The sequence below is a fragment of the Lontra canadensis genome, unplaced genomic scaffold (genome assembly GCF_010015895.1).
Source record: "Lontra canadensis isolate GAN:19392208 unplaced genomic scaffold, GSC_riverotter_1.0 scaffold96, whole genome shotgun sequence".
Lineage (NCBI taxonomy): Eukaryota > Metazoa > Chordata > Mammalia > Carnivora > Mustelidae > Lontra > Lontra canadensis.
This window is the reverse complement of record NW_022631090.1, coordinates 2,091,586-2,109,523: the sequence shown is the minus strand read 5'-3', so window position 1 is coordinate 2,109,523 and position 17,938 is coordinate 2,091,586. Positions and strand designations below refer to the sequence as shown.

General features: G+C 34.6%; 1 protein-coding gene across 4 annotated transcripts in view; it reads right to left on the bottom strand.

The window, feature by feature from the left end:
* COL4A5 (collagen type IV alpha 5 chain) overlaps positions 1 to 17,938 on the bottom strand; it is a 224,602-nt gene that overhangs the window by 135,834 nt on the left and 70,830 nt on the right. The window lies entirely within an intron of this gene.

Genomic DNA, 17,938 nt, shown 5'->3' with positions numbered 1-17,938 from the left:
CTGGCTCAGTTAGTTAGTAGAGCAACTCTTGATCTTGAGATTGTGAGTTTGAGCCCTACATTGGGTGGAGGACAATAATCTTTAAAAAATAAATAAAATATGGGCACTTGGGTAGCTCAATCATTAAGCATCTGCCTTTGGCTCAGGTCAAGGTCCCAGGGTCGCGGGATCAAAGCCCAGCATTAGGCTCCTTGCTTGGCGGGAGGCCTGCTTTGCTCTCTCCCACTCCTTCTGCTTGTGTTCCCTCTCTCACTATATCTCTCTCTGTCAAATAAAATAAAAATAATAAATAAATAAAATAAAATAAGAACCCATAAGAGAACAAGACAGTAGATGACCTCTGCCATCCAGATCTACCCTATACCCTCGCATAAAGCTGAACTTCCTAAATCACAATTAGTTAACATACGTAGATAGCTCACCATTTATGTACAATACAGTGGTATGCTTCTCATTAAATAACAGAAACTTTTATGTGATGTAAATACCAAGTAATGTGTATCAGTGCTTAGTCTTCAAAGACCATGATTTAAAAATACCTTAGCCTCCTTCCTAACATTCCCTGTGTTCCTTTACTCCAACCACTACAAGCATATTTTCCCATTTCCTTATCAAACTACTGACCTCATCCTTCTACTCATAACTCCTAACCCACTCACACTCAGCTGTAATTAGAAGCCAGCCACATGTTCGAACTTCTTTTCCTGATAAAAGCAAACAACAATGGCTTGAGGTTGGGAATTAATCTCTTACACTGCAAGATGCTGTTCCAGTAAAAAATGCTCCTGACAGCTCTAATCTAAAGTCTGTTATGCAGCTATTATTTGTGATATATATGTGGTTAGATTATACACTGGTTTTAGTATTATACATCAATGACATCACAAGGTAAATGGAATTATACAAACTTACTCATCAAACATGAATTGGGCATGATTAGAGGCCAGAAAACTTGTTAGGCACTGAAGACAGATAAGACACAGCTCCTTCCAACATATAAAACTAACTCAACAAATACTTGTTGATCACCCACTATGTTATGTTAGGTGCAGGTAGAAGATGCAAAGACAGTACATATTGCTCTCTGAATTCCATACAGAAAAATTATATTATAGCTTGTCAGGAATGGAGGTTAATTTAAGATATTTAATAGTTTTGGGCAAGCATGAATTCTAGATTTCAAAGTACAAACATAAAGTTTTAGAAACTACTGATTCACAAGATAAAGACTGCCAATGGTCATATTCACTGAATTAGATCGTGCATATTATCAATACTCAGTGACATGCATTAATGGAGGAGTAAATGATAATCTAAAATGGCTATATATCTAAAAATAACATTTGACTTTGGAATGTATGTCTCTACTTTAAATGTAAATATGTGATCATCATTTTCTGGTGTTACAAGTAAAAGATGGTGTAACTTTCTATTTTCATCTTTCACTAAAAAATCTTTCTTTTTAAAATATAAATTAAGCTCCTGAGAACAATGCAAAGCAATAGACAGAGGATTTTGTTAATATGGAGAAGATACTAAGTGAATTTTCTTTACAATTGTACTTCTGGCTTCTCAATATCCTATAAAATCCTCCAAATCTTAATATAATCTGTAAACAACCAATATAACTTTAAATATGTGTGCATGTTATTTTGGAAGTAATTTTATAGAGTATATTTTTTAAAATTAATAATTTCATCTTTTTTCACTTCTTTATTGCTTAACATGTAGCTATACTTTAGAGAGGTCACTACTTAAAACATTTTATATTGGTTTGAATTCAATTTAAAAATTTAACTTATATTCTATCTATTCTACCTACATCATGATGAGACCGGAGCTGGGGGGGCAGGGGGTGGTGTGTTTAAAGGCATTGTAATACACACACCAACCACTAGATGCCACTTTCCATACAGTTATAGCAGTGATGGCCACAAGGAACTAGCCCCAATCTGACGTGTGGTTAATGAAGCAACTTGTTTTTTTACCAACAGCCGCTAATATTTACTAGGTGTCCAATAAGTACAAAGCACAATTTTAGGGCTATTAATGACTCCAAAAAATGTGTAGACATGAACGCTGCCTTTAAGAAACTTCCAATCTAGTAAAAAAAAAAAAAAACACCTATGCCTACATAAATAAAAATTTAAATACAATGGAATAATGATGTAGGAGACAATGGTAATAGAATGAGTTCTAAAATATAAGAAATACATTCTGAGTTTACCTCAACAATTGAATCATTAGGAGACTATAAACAAGTCAATTCCCATACTCTAGAACTCAGTTTTTTCGCTTTGGTAAAATGACAAAGATGGATAATGTAATCTCTTTCAGAAGCTTCCAGCTTTTACAGCCTGTGATTCAGTCCGATTTACCAAGTAAAAATGAGTGGTATAGTCAATAATTGCTGTCAAAATTAAGAAAGGAAGTTCCCTTGAGCTTAGGAGTATTCATAACAGCTCTGCAAAGAAAGAGAGTAAATAACTTGACTTCAATTTTGAAGGATGGACAGAAAGATATCTAGAGCAAAAATGGCCATGGCAAGTACTAAGATTAAAACACAAAATTTTTGTGGGCAAAGAGCCAGGTAAAATAAACATTAAATACCTTAGTCTAAGGACTTCTTAAGTCCATATGAAAAAAGTATAGGAGGAGATAAGGCCAAAAAAAGAAAGTTCTTTTAAAAACTGGAAAAACTATTTAATTCTGCAAAGTCATTGAACATTCTTAAAGCAAGAAAATAATGCAACTATAATAATGTTTTAAATGTTTTAAGGAGAAAATAAAAAGTGTGGAGGATTTTTTTATTATCACATAGTAAAACACATCATGAAACTATAATAATTAAAACAGCATGGTATCATTCAAAGAATGGGCAGCTTGATGAGTCATAATAGAAAGGCCAGAAACACACATACACACACACACATTTAATACATGATAAAAGTTGGCATATCAAATAAATGTGAAAATAATGGATTGATGAACATATGGTGCTACGACAAGTATAGAAAACAATAAATTCAGATCTCAGGCTCCTACAGTAAAAAAAAAACAGATATGAGAATTAAAAGTGTGAATAAAAGTAAACTTCTATATGCATTACAATCACTTAAAGAACCTCACAAAAATTCAGGTACTAGGACCCCATCTTAGAGATGCTATTTCAATTAGTTTGAAATTGGCTACCAGATTCTGAAAGTTTAGTAAACATCTCTAGGTAATTCTGATTCAGTGATTCAAAATATATATATTACAAAATAATGGCATAGAAAAATAAGAAATATTCCAAGATGTGGCTAAGTATCCCGACCGATATGACTGCTTGAAAAAAAAAAAACTAAAAATGCTTTTAAAATGTAAAAATTTCTTAAAGCACCAAAAAGAAGCACAATAGGATTTATGAGGCCAAAATCTAGAGGAAAAAAAAAAAAACAGTAAACTAGCAATGAAACTACTTTTGCCCTGAGGGCATTGACCAAACTTGTGAGAATTTGAGATCCTTGTTTCACAACTTCTTCAGTAAAGGTGTTTCATACATTAAAATAAAAAGTACCCCACAACTGCTTCCCCAGGAACTTTTAAGAAAGATATCTTGGCACTCAGCAGTGAGTACCGGAGGTTGGGGGGGACATATCTCTGAGAAAATATAACCACAAACTGGCCTACATACAGATTTACAATCCAAATTAGCATTTAGCTGGGTGGCCCAGTAACCTCCAACTGCAAAGGTGCTTAGAGCAGACTCTAATTGCTTTGACCTCCCAGAGCCTGGGCAGAAATGCACACAAAGCCTGTGTAGAAAAACATAACTTCAGAGTGAACTTCAAAGAATTCTAAAAAAAATTTTTGAAAGGAAAATAAGATATCCTACTCAAAAATCATTAAGCATACAAGGAAGCAAAATATCATAAGCAAAAACCAGGAGAAACTTCTGACAGCAGAAACTGCTTGGCAAAAATTTCAGATATTAGAATTACTAGACATAAAATATATAACTATGTTTACAATTATGAAAGGTATTCTTAAAATTGGAAAATAACAAATGAACCAAGAAATTGTAAACAAAAAAAGGTAACGTAACTGAATTGAAATAAAATATAAATTTTGTGAGTAAAAATTATGAAATTTAAAACTTAGTGGATGACCTTCAAAGCAGACTATATATAGCTAAAGAGAGTAAAATTTAAAACATGACAAAGTTAACACAAATTATCTATAATATATTACAGAGATAAAACATGGAAACTATGAAATAATAGTTAAGCATGGAAGAAAAAGTGAAGAAGTGTATAGCATACAGGTAATTAGGTTTATAGAAGAGGTGAAAGAGGGAACGTGGCAGGGACAACAGTTAGAGATAATGGCAAAGAGTTTTAAAAAAAATAATGAGATCTGCAATTGAAGAAGTCTAGCAGATTCAATGGAAGAAAAATCAAACCCCAAAATAGACACAAAATAGTATAACCTCACAACATAAAAACAAAGACATGACCTTAAAAGTATCAAGAAAGACAAGAGATTGCCTTCAAAGGAGTGACAATTAATTTACAGATTAGTTCTCAGAAGTACAAAAGCCAGACTAGAATGACATTTTTAACACACTGAGAGAAAACTGTCAACTTATATTTTTTACCCAGTAAAAATACCTTTCAACAACAAGGTAAAAATACATTTTTAGACAAATAAAAACTGAGAAAGTATGTCCACAACAGGACGACACAATAAGAAATTCAAACCTTTTGAATATCTTCTGCCTTTATATGAAAGGAAATAAAATTGAAATGGAAGGTCTAAAATACAAAAACTAATGGAGAAAAAAATGTGGTAAATTTGTGGGTGAATTTAAACAAATAGTAACTGTAAAACACAATTATAAAAAGAGATGCAGCGTTCAAAAATACAGAACTAAAAAGAAAAACAGTGATAATACAATGTAAGTCAGGGGAGGATGAGTGAAGTTAAAGTATTCTAAGGTCATTGTAATTGTGTGGAAACCAGGCATGGATGGGTATTGATTACTTTAGACTTTGATAAGGTAAGCATACAATTTAGGTATTCTAATTCCTAAAGTAAACCTTAAAAGAAGGTAAGCGAGGTGTTAATTCCAAAGGAGTGGAGGGGGACAATACTCAATAAATCCATAAAAAGGCAAAAGAGAGGAAGAAAGTGCTATCTTAGAATAGAAAGGAAAAATAAAAGAAATATAACAATAATTATGTCAAGTATAAGTACGTGTAAAATGACATGATATAAGGAAATAATCAGACAAAATGTGGAATGTGGTATATATGAAGGACAACTACCACAGACTCTCCAAAAAGTCAAACCTCTGAGGATTATCTCCCTCGCAAAACAACAATAGCTGGTGAAACCAAAACAAACAAACAAACAAACAAAATTTATGTCTCTGGATATTGCCCTAAGAAGCTACATCAAATGAAGAAACGCCATTCAACAAAATTTACTAAATCTCAGTATGAGCAGCAAGAATCTATGGCATTTTCTTTTCCTCTCCCTTTCCTGCTCAGCTTAACAAAAGCTCCACAAGAGGTGGAAGTAGATATGAACCCAGAGCTCCTTCTCCCTCCAGCTTCCAGCTGAGCACTACAGCATCTTAATTCAACAGGTCATCGGAATTTCTCACTCTCCCCCTGCCCAGTTCCAAGTTGCACAAGCTCTATTCCAACCTAAAACAGCTGAGAATTCTAAGGCTTTTGTTTTCTACACAGCCTCAACTCATACACAAAAGCTCTATACTCCATGCATTGGCAGACTGACAGTACTGTACTCAGCTGCCCCAACCACAGCTCATCCACAGAGCATAGGGTTGATGCTAGCAGAAGCAAGATGAGAAGACCAAATGGTCCTTCCCTGTACCCCCCTGCTCATAAAGCAGAGTGTTACTTCAAGAGAAGCAGGTCACTCTTCCTGCCCCCCACCCCGATTCGGGAACACTGCCATAGTTTTCCCTGGCTAGTGGTGAATTGGGGAACCAAAGAGCTCTGAAGCTCTCCCTAAGGGACCTGAGTTTACTAGGGAAGTTCTAATTGTAACAATGTATTTCTGAGTTTGTAACATATATAGATTTAAGATGTATAACAATAACAACATAAAAAGGAGAGAAAGGGAATAGAGCTTCATAGGAGCAATGTTTATCTTACTGGAATTACGTTGCTATAAATCTTCAGTAGATTCTGACAGATTATTTTGTCCATGGTAAGTACTAGAGCAAACACTAGAAAACAACTCAAAAAATAGTGGAGAAAATCATTAAAGGAATTACAATATTTAACTAGAAAATATTCACTTAAGAAAAAAGGAGACTGTAGAGGAGGAACAGAAGAAAAAAGAAAGCACAAGAAATACAGTAAACAAAAAAGGCAGACAGAAATCTAATGATATCAATCACAACAATATGACTGCATTAAACAAGCCAATCAAAATTCAGAGGTTGTCAGACTATATAAAAAAGCAAGATCAAATGATGTCTACAAGAAAACCCAATAGTTTAAAATATACAAAAAGCTTGAAAATAAAATAAAGAATGGAAATAATACAATAGACTAAATAGACTAAATGTGGGATGCACTTAAGTATCCCTTACAGGAATTTATAGTAGTAAATGTCTATGTTTAAAAAAAGATGCCAAGTCAATAAACTAAACTTTTGGGGCACCTGGGTGGCTCAGTCATTAAGCATCTGCCTTCAGCTCAGGTCATGATCCCAGGGTCCTGGGATGGAGCCCCACATTGAGCTCCCTGCTCTATGGGAAAACTGCTTTTCCCTCTCCCACTCTTCCTGCTTGTGTTCCCTCTCTTGCTGTCTCTCTCTCTGTCAAATAAATAAATAAAATCTTCAAAAGAATAAACTAAACTTAAACTTTAGACATTAGAAAAGAGACCAAACTAACCTAAAGCAAGTAGAAGGAAGAAAAATAATACATATGTGGGTTGAAATTAGTTAAGTGGAGAATAGAAAAATAGAAAAAATCAAAGAAACCAGAAGTTGCTTCTTTGAAAAGATTGACAAAATTGACAAGCCAACAAGAAAGAGACACTCAAGTTAATGAGTTTTGTTGAAAGATTTTTTTGATTGAAAGACTCAAATTATTAAAATCAGGAATGAAAGAGGGGACATTACCACAAATATAGGTAGGAACAACAGGGAACTTCCTCAGGCTAATAAAAGGCATCTACAAAAAACCCTTGGTGAACATCATAATTACTGGTAAAAGACTAAATCCTTTCCCTACATATCAGGAACAAGACAAGGATGTCTAGTCCATTACTTCCTTTCAACATCATCCTACAGGTTCTAACCAGGGTAATTAGACAAGAAAATGAGCCATTCATATTAAAAATGAAGAAGTAAAGCTATCTCTATTCACATATAACACAGTCCTATATAGAGAAAATCCTATTAAAGCTAATAAATAAGTTCACAAGATGACAAGGCACAAAACCAATATATATAAAAAAACCCCTGTATTTCCATATACTAGCATGAAATTAAGTAAAAATCCATTTACAATGGTGTGAATTAGAATAAAATAATCAGGAATATAAAGATAATTAAATATATATAAAATTGATATGGAATTTATATGAAATTGCAAGGTACCTCAAAAGTCAAAACAGATTTGAAAAAGAAAGTTGGAGAACTCAAACTTATCATTTTCTAAACTTACTACAAATCTACAGTAATCAAATTGGCATCAGGACAGACCTACAAATCAATAGAATAGACATGAGACTCCAAAAATAAACCCATGCATCTATGATGCATTTGTTTTTATAAGGGGGTCAAGAACATTTACTAAAGAAAAATAATAGTTTTTTTCAGCAAATAGGGCTGAGACAATTGGATATACACATGCAAACCAATGAACGTGCATGTTCAGGTTCCTCACACCATACATAAAAATTAAATCAAAATGGATCATAAATTAAATGCAAGAGCTAAAACTATAAAAACCCTTAAATGAAAATGTAACTAAATCGGCAGTCCCAAGAGGAAAATATATGTGATACAAGCCTTTCTCAAGAAATGAGAAAGGTCTCAAATACAAAACCTAACCCTACACCTAAAGGAGATAGAGAAAGAACAACAAAGAAAGCCTAAACCCAGCAGGAGAAGAGAAATAATAAATATCAGAACAGAAATCAATGAAATAAAAACCAAAAAAACAACAGAACAAATCAACGAAACTAGGAGCTGGTTCTCTGAAAGCATTAATAAGATTGATAAACCACTGGCCAGACTTATCAAAAAGAAAAGAGAAAAGGACCCAAATAAATAAAATCATGAAGGAAAGAGGAGAGATCACAACCAACACCAAAGAAATACAAACAATTATAAGAACACATTATGAGCAACTCTACGCCAACAAATTCGACAATCTGGAAGAAATGGATACATTTCTGGAAACATATCAACTACCACATCTGAACCAGGAAGAAAGAGAAAACCTGAACAGACCCATAACCAGTAAGGAGATTGAAATAGTCATCAAAAATCTCCAAACAAACAAAAGCCCAGGGCCAGACGGCTTCCCGGGGGAATTCTACCAAACATTTAAAGAAGAATTAATTCATACTCTCCTGAAACTGTTCAAAAAAATAGAAATGGAAGGAAAACTTCCAAACTCATTTTATGAGGCCAGCATCACCTTGATCCCAAAACCAGACAAGTATCCCATCAAAAAAGAGAATCACAGACCAATATCCTTGATGAACACAGATGTGAAAATTCTCACCAAAATACTAGCCAATAGGATACAACAGTACATTAAAAGGATTATTCACCATGACCAAGGGGGATTTATTCCAGGGCTGCAAGGTTGGTTCAACAGCAGCAAATCAATCAGTGTGATACAACACATTAACAAAAGAAAGAACAAGAACCATATGATACTCTCAATAGATGCTGAAAAAGCATTTGACAAAGGGCAGCATCCCTTCCTGATCAAAACTCTTCAAAGTGTAGGGATAGAGGGCACATACCTCAATATTATCAAAGCCATCTATGAAAAACCCACCGCAAATATCATTCTCAATGGAGAAAAACTGAAAGCTTTTCCGCTAAGGTCAGGAACACGGCAGGGATGTCTGTTATCACCACTGCTATTCAACATAGTACTAGAAGTCCTAGCCTCAGCAATCAGACAACAAAAAGAAATAAAAGCCATCCAAATCGGCAAAGAAGAAGTCAAACTATCACTGTTTGCAGATGATATGATACTATATGTGGAAAACCCAAAAGACTCCACTCCAAAACTACTAGAACTTGTACAGGAATTCAGTAAAGTGTCAGGATATAAAATCAATGCACAGAAATCAGTGGCATTTCTTTACACCAACAAGAAGACAGAAGAAAGAGAAATTAAGGAGTCAATTCCATTTACAATTGCACCCAAAACTATAAGATACCTAGGAATAAACCTAACCAAAGAGGCTAAGAATCTATACTCAGAAAACTATAAAGTACTCATGAAAGAAATTGAGGAAGACACAAAGAAATGGGAAAATATTCCATGCTCCTGGATTGGAAGAACAAATATTGTGAAAATGTCTAAGCTACCTAATGTAATCTACACATTTAATGCAATTCCTATCAAAATCCCATCCATTTTTTTCAAAGAAATGGAACAAATAATCCTAAAATTTATATGGAACCAGAAAAGACCTCGAATAGCCAAAGGAATATTGAAAAAGAAAGCCAATGTTGGTGGCATCACAATTCCAGACTTCAAGCTCTATTACAAAGCTGTCATCATCAAGACAGTATGGTACTGGCACAAAAACAGACACATAGATCGATGGAACAAAATAGAGAGCCCAGAAATAGACCCTCAACTCTATGGTCAACTAATCTTTGACAAAGCAGGAAAGAATGTCCAATCTTCAACAAATGGTGTTGGGAAAATTGGAGGGCCACATGCAGAAAAATGAAATTGGACCATTTCCTTACACCACACATGAAAATAGACTCAAAATGGATAACGACCTCAATGTGAGAAAGGAATCCATCAAAATCCTTGATGAGAACACAGGCAGCAACCTCTTCAACCTTAGCCGCAGCAACTTCTTCCTAGGAACATCGCCAAAGGCAAGGGAAGCAAGGGCAAAAATGAACTATTGGAATTTCATCAAGATCAAAAGCTTCTGCACAGCAAAGGAAACAGTTAACAAAACCAAAAGACAACTGACAGAATGGGAGAAGATATTTGCAAACGACATATCAGATAAAGGGCTAGTGTCCAAAATCTATAAAGAACTTAGCAAACTCAACACCCAAAGAACAAATAATCCAATCAAGAAATGGGCAGAGGACATGAACAGACATTTATGCAAAGAAGACATCTAGATGGCCAACAGACACATGAAAAAATGCTCCACATCACTCAGCATCAAGGAAATACAAATCAAAACCACAATGAGATATCACCTCACACCAGTCAGAATGGCTAAAATTAACAAGTCAGGTAATGACAGATACTGGCGAGGATGTGGAGAAAGGGGAACCCTCCTACACTGCTGGTGGGAATGCAAGCTGGTGCAACCACTCTGGAAAACAGCATGGAGGTTCCTCAAAAAGTTGAAAATAGAGCTACCCTATGACCCTGCAATTGCACTACTGGGTATTTACCCTAAAGATACAAACGTAGTGATCCGAAGGGGCACGTGCACCCGAATGTTTATAGCAGTAATGTCCACAAAAGCCAAACTATGGAAAGACCCTAGATGTCCATCAACAGATGAATGGATAAAGAAGATGTGGTATATATATATACAATGGAATACTATGCAGCCATCAAAAGAAATGAAATCTTGCCATTTGCGACGACGTGAATGGAACTAGTGGGTATTATGCTTAGCGAAATAAGTCAATCGGAGAAAGACAACTATCATATGGTCTCCCTGATATGAGGAAGTGGAGATGCAACGTGGGGGGTTTGGGGAGTAGGAGAAGAATAAATGAAACAAGATGGGATCAGGAGGGAGACAAACCATAAGAGATTCTTAATCTCACAGAACAAACTGAGGGTTGCTGGGGGGAGGGGGGTTGGGAGAAAGTGGTGGGGTTATGGAAATTGGGGGCAGTGTGTGCTGTGGGTGAGTGCTGTGAGGTGTGTAAACCTGGTGATTCACAGACCTGTACTCCTGGGGCTAAAAATACATTATATATTTATAAAAAATAAAAAAAATTAAAAAAGAAAATGTAACTAAATCTTCCTGACCTTTGGTTAGTCAAAGCCTTTTTACATATGTTATCAAAAGCACAAACGATAAAAGAAAAAAGTCGGTATGTTTTAAATCTCAAAAAAATTTATTTTTTAAAATTTTAATCAAATTTTAAAAATTGTGCTTCAAAGAACACTATAAGGATAGTGAAAGACAACCTATGACGTGGAAAAATGTTTGTAAATCATGTACATGATAAGGGGCCTATATCCAGAATATATAAAGAACAGTTATTAACTTACTGACAAATAACCCAATTTAAAAATGGGCAAAGGAAGCAACCAAAGAGCCCATCAATAGATGAATGGAAAAAGATGTAATATATACACACAATGGAGTATGACTCCACCATAAAAAAGAATGAGATCTTGCCATCTGCAATGACATGGATGGGCCTAGAGGGTATAATGCGAAGTGAAATAAGTCAGAGAAAGGCAAACACTATATGATTTCACTCATATGGGGAATTTAAGAAACAAAACAAATGCACAAACAAAATACCAATAAATAAATAAATAAATAAATAAATAAATAAATCCCAGACTCTTAAATACAGAAAACAAACAGGTGGTTGCCAGAGGAGAGATGGTTTGGGGGCTGTGTAAAATAGATAAAGGGGATTAAGAGGTACAAACTTTCAGTTACAAAATAAATAAGTCACAGAGATGAAAAGTACAGCATAGTGAATATAGTCAATAATATTATATAAACATTGGTGACAGATTATGACGATACTTAATGTGGGGAATACTATGTAATGTACAGAATTATTGAATAATTTCATTGTATACCTGAAATTGATACAACACTGTGTTAATTATACTTCTACCTAAACTAATAAACAAGAGAGAACAGAAAAAAATGAAAAAATAAAAAATGTTTGGAATTACTGATAATTAAATCAATTTTGAAATATTTCTTAAGCAAATTAAGAATGGCAAAGATGAAAAAAACTAGTTACAGGGTAAGAAAGACAAGGCAATGTCATATGCTTGTCTTAGGAAAATGGATTTGTATATCTTTATGTGCAAATCTGGAACCATTTTAGTACTTATATCCAGCGAGGAGATTAATTAAGAAACTGGTAAAAAGTAGTGATGTGATGAAGAAGGTTTTTTTTAATGATAACAAGAAAAATAAAGACAAACTCTTCAGAAAAAAATCTATATAAGAAAGTCATCGTCCAAATTGGAAACAAACCAAATGAATCTATAAGACTACATTTGACTATAATTCAAGATTCTTTTTTGAGCTCCACAGGTTTTGTGGCTTATAATTATAAAATTTTTGTCTCTGCATCCAATCAAAATATCAAGTTCTAAGTGTGACTGATACTTAGATAATTATATTAGTATCAATTTTTTATCAAATTTTAGATTAACTCTGAAGGCAAATCCTAGGAGAATTAATTATCATGATACAACAGCATGTAAGAGTTATACTCTCTGATAGCAAAATAATTACACAGCTGAGAGAATCTGGCAGAAGGAGAATGCAGGAGAGTAATACAGGAACCCTTTTACTATAAAAAATAAAATAAAAACGAAAATGGGCAAAGGAATATGAATTGACATTTCTCCAAAAAAGATATACAAATGTCCATTAAACACATAAAAAGATGCTCAAGATCATCAGCTATCAGGGAGATGCAGATCAAAACTACAATGAGCTATAACTTCACACACAGTAGGATAGCTATAATAAAAAATAGACAATATCAAGTGTTAACAAGGATACCAAAGCAATTAGAATCCTCATATATTGCTGATGATGATGCAAAATGGTACAACTGCTTTAGAAAATAATTTGGTAGTTTCTCAAGAATATGACCCAGCAACTCTACAATTCCATACCTAATTATATATACATAAGCAAAACATAAACATATATCCACACAAAAACATATACACAGATGTTCAGAGTATTATCCAGAGTAGTCTAAAAAATATAAAACAACCCAAATGTCCATCAACTGATGGGCTGACAAACAAAATGTAGTATATGTATGCAATGGAATATTATTCACCAATAGCGAGGAATGAAGTACTGATTCACACTATACCATGGATGAACCTTGAAAACAGTATGCTAAGTGCTAAAAGCCAGACATAAAATACAGGTTGAATGATTCCATTTACATGAAATGTTTAGAATAGTCAAACTTATAGAGAAAGCAACTAGACTGGTGGTTGCCTAGGGCTAGGGTGTTGGGTGGACATAGGGAGTGACAGCTAAGGGTTTCTTTTGGGGGTTGATTATAATGTTCAAAAACTGATATTGGTGATGGTCTCACAACTCTGTAAATACTCTAGAAAGTACTGAATTGTGAACTTCAAGTGGGTGAATTTTATGTAAATTATACTTTAATGAAGCTGTTTAAAAAAATCAGTGTCATGAAAAAAATGTGGGAAGACCATCCTGTCGAGAACATTCAGGGTTCTGAGATTTTTCCCTAGTTGGAAGCTAACAAGTTAGCCTGCCATAGTTTCATGGATACTGGCAGAAAATACAAGATGTTTTGACCAGATAATAATTTATTATTCACAGCAATAGCCCTGGCTTCTCTGATCCAGTTTCCACAGGGTGACATGAAGCAGACAAGGTAATGCCTTCACATATACATTGTTGTTACAGTAGATAAACTAAATGTTTAGACAACCCATATATTTTATAATGGGCAGTAAGCTTGCTTGACCTTTGCTCTGAGATGTTATCTTTATTATAATGGACAGTAAACAAACCTGGTTTTTCCTCTTTTCAAGCTGTTCACTACACAAATACCCTTTAAAAGATAGTCCGGACCAAAAAGCCAGCTCCATTCCTCTCAAGATATACAGCGACATGAGAGACCTATAGTAAATTTTCTTCCAACACATTCCAGATTTTTAAAAATTCAAGGAAGCAAAACAAATGTAGTATATAAACAGCTATAAAAGACTTTTAAGGACCATTAGGGACATCTGAATATGACTTGAATATTAGATTATACCTTAAAATCATTGTTGTGGTGCTTGGGTGGCTCAATCAGTTAAGTGTCTGCCTTTAGGACCTAGGTCATGATCCCAGGGTACTGGGATCAAGCCCAGTTTTGGGCTCCCCACTCAGTGGGGAACCAGCTTCTCCCTCTCCTTCTGCCCCTCTCCCCACTTGTGTTTATTCATTGTTAATTTTTTCAAGTGTGATAATGATATGTTTACATAGTATAATGTCCTTTTCTTTTGGTGAGGCATGATGCATCCTGGGGTATTTAGACATGTAACATACATGATGTCTGCAAATTTTAAATGGCTTAGCAAAAAAGAAGAGTATATACACACACAAATACTTACATAATCATTAAACTTGCACATACACAGACACTGGAGAGCAAAACACATAAAAATATAAAGCAAATTAGGTAAAATGCCAGCAAGTGTTGAATCCAGAGGGACAATACAGTGGTATTCGTGATATCTTCTTTCAATTTTTTTAAAATATTGTCACCAAAAAGTTAGGTGGTTAAGTACATTGATGAAAGTGTTTAAGAAGCAAATATCCTCAGACAGCAAAAAAAGGGTAAATTGCAACATGTATGTTATTTACCAGAGACATCAAAAATAAAAGGTTACATGCAAAGGTTCAAATGAAAGATGAAAACTGTTGTATCATACATGTAATAGAGAAAACTGGTATATCACTATATTAATTTTAGATAAAACAGACTTCAAGGCAAAAAGCATCATGAAAGAAAATAGGGTCACTTCAAAATGATAAAAGGTTTGGTTCACAAGAAATACATTTTTTTAAAAAAGGTTCTATTTATTTGAGAGAGAGAGAGAGAGAGACAAAAAATGGAACAGGGGCAGAGGCAGAGAGAGAGGGAGAAGCAGACTCCCCACTGAGCAGGGAGCCTGACATGGGGCTCTATACTGGGACTCCAGGATCATGACCTGAGCCAAGGCAGACACTTAACCAACTCAGCCACCCAGGAACCCCAAGAAATACACCTTAAAAACACCTAAATTTGGGACGCCTGGGTGGCTCAGTGGGTTAAAGCCTCTGCCTTTGGCCCAGGTCATGATCTCAGGGTCCTGGGATCGAGCCCCTCATCGGGATCCCTCTGCTTCCCCCTCTCTCTCTGCCTGCCTCTCTGCCTACTTGTGATCTCTCTCTGTGTGTCAAATAAATGAATAAAATCTTAAAAAAATAAAAAATAAGATAAAATTTCAAAAACAAAGTGTATGAGAAATGCATGTTAAGAATAGGTGAAATGTAATTAGGGACTCTGGGGAAAGATCAACACCAAAAAAAAAAAAGAAAGAAAGAAAAGAAAAGAAATGTAATCATAGAGCTTTTATCTGGCTCTACAATCAGCAACCTATTCATAATATTCACATTTTCCAAATACTATAAACATTGCTTACTGATTTAACTGAAACAGCATGACATACTAAGAGAAGGCAGGAGAGATAAGGGTGGTAGCAGGAAGAGCACTTCATCTGTCCTAACACAAAGTAAGCAGATCATCTGTTGATAAAGAAAAACTTATTTGCAAGTTTTTGTTTTTAAGAAACTGACCTAGGAAGTCAAAATGGATGAGGAAAGCAACATGTTTTTAACTATGAGCTGTACTTTTTAAACCATATGCACACAATATAATACTATTTCATATTATTACACAATGGCTACTCTCATGAGTCTCATAAACTCTTGGAAGATACTAATTTAAATTTAACATTTCAAAACAGAAGTCATCTTTAACCTGCCAGCTCTTAACACAGAACCTCTGTTTTGGAGGACATGAATTCACCATCCTTTAGTAGTCCAAGTCCAAAAATTTTACATATCTTTTGCTTCATCCTTTATTTGATATCCTACAACAATCCATAAACAGATATACTATCTCTTCCTAAAAAATGCTAACAATAAAGAATGTTAGCAGAGTTGAAAGAGGTCTTAGAAATTATCTATTAATTCCCCTCATTTTAAACAAGAAATAGAGGGCCAGTTGATGACAGAGCCAGAGCCAGAATGAGTTTCATGACTTTTCCAATACTTTAAACTAATTCCTGTTCACTTTCCAAATCTGAGCAAAAGCCAAGATATTTTGCCAGATTTCCTATGAGGAGAAAACATTTTCTTCTATCATAAAAGTATTTCTTAAAAAATCAAATTATCAGTATGAAAGCCTTGTAACCAGAGAAGCCTGCCACATTCTATAAACCCAGAACTTAAAATATGAGGAGACTCAATAAAATATGATGACTATAACATGTTATTATTTGCCAGTACTAACACTTAATGTTTTCCTTGATTTAAAAACATAACAGTTATTAAAACAACTAAAGAATAAAGATACACTCATTTAGTTTTCAAGAACCCATTTTTTTTCCAGTGGGGATAGTAGAAGGTTGAGGAAAGGAGGTGACAGATGTATGCTGGACTGTGAGTTCATGCTTATAAACTAACATTGCTCAAAATGAGCACAAAGATTTAAAGTCATCAGTTATCAGACACTGGTATCTAATCTGTACAAATTACCAAACATGTCATTATCAGAAGTACTGTAACCTTAAAAATCCATAAAAATTAACTTAGATTAGCCCTAGTGATTTTACATTTAGGATAAGGAAGCAATGCCTATTTTGGGTAAATTCTTTATTTCTGAGTACTTTTGGAAACCATTTGAAAATAAGTGAAATGGAGAGGTTTTTTTTTTTATTTATTTATTTGACAGACAGAGATCACAAGTAGGCAGAGAGGCAGGCAGAGAGAGAGGAGGAGGAAGCAGGCTCCCTGCTGAGCAGAGAGCCCGACGCGGGGCTCGATCCCAGGACCCTGGGACCATGACCCGAGCCGAAGGCAGAGGCCTTAACCCACTGAGCCACCCAGGCTCAAATGGAGAGTTTTTTAAATAATTGGTTTACTAGATGTTTTTAATGGCATTTGTGTAAATGGGATTTTTACATTAGAAAGTCACCCTAAATCAGAATGGCATTTTTTAAGAGTAGTTTCTATGATTGGCAGATAAGAAGGAAACCAAGTATAAGCCACTCTAATTAGGAGCGATTTTCCCCCAATTTTAGGTGCCAGTAACCAAAAATTAAATTTGAGAAGTTTTATTGAGTCTGGCTCTGTACATGTGGAGGTTATGAAATACCTTATCTCCCTGAAAAATTTTATAACCTAAAAAGGGGAACTAGAGAACTAAGCAAATATTATTTATTAGAAAGAATGAGATAAATGACATAAGAGGAACACAAAGTATTCAAAAGAGAAAGAAAATGTTTAGAAAACTGGTAACAAACACAAAATGCATTTTTCACATGATACTCCATTAGATTATCCCTAGCAAGAATTCCCAAGGTTTTTAAGTAGAATAAGCAATATTAGAAGGAAACAAGTATATATACACATTAGTTATCTAAATTTGAAAATAAACACAAGTAAGGATCACAATGTAGCAGAATAAGCTTTCCAGTTCTCAGCTCTACATGATCTATGTTATCTACTTAAAACATTTCTAGCAATCTAGTTTTACCTAGTTTACACCTCTAGTGATGATGAACTCAAACAGCAGCCCCCGGTACTAAGATCTAAGACACTTTTGCAGTAAGAGGTCAACTTGCTTATGTTCCTTACAAAGAAAATTCAACAATGGGAACTCAAGCAAGTAACAGATTGAAATCATCTTAAAATGAGATCAACCC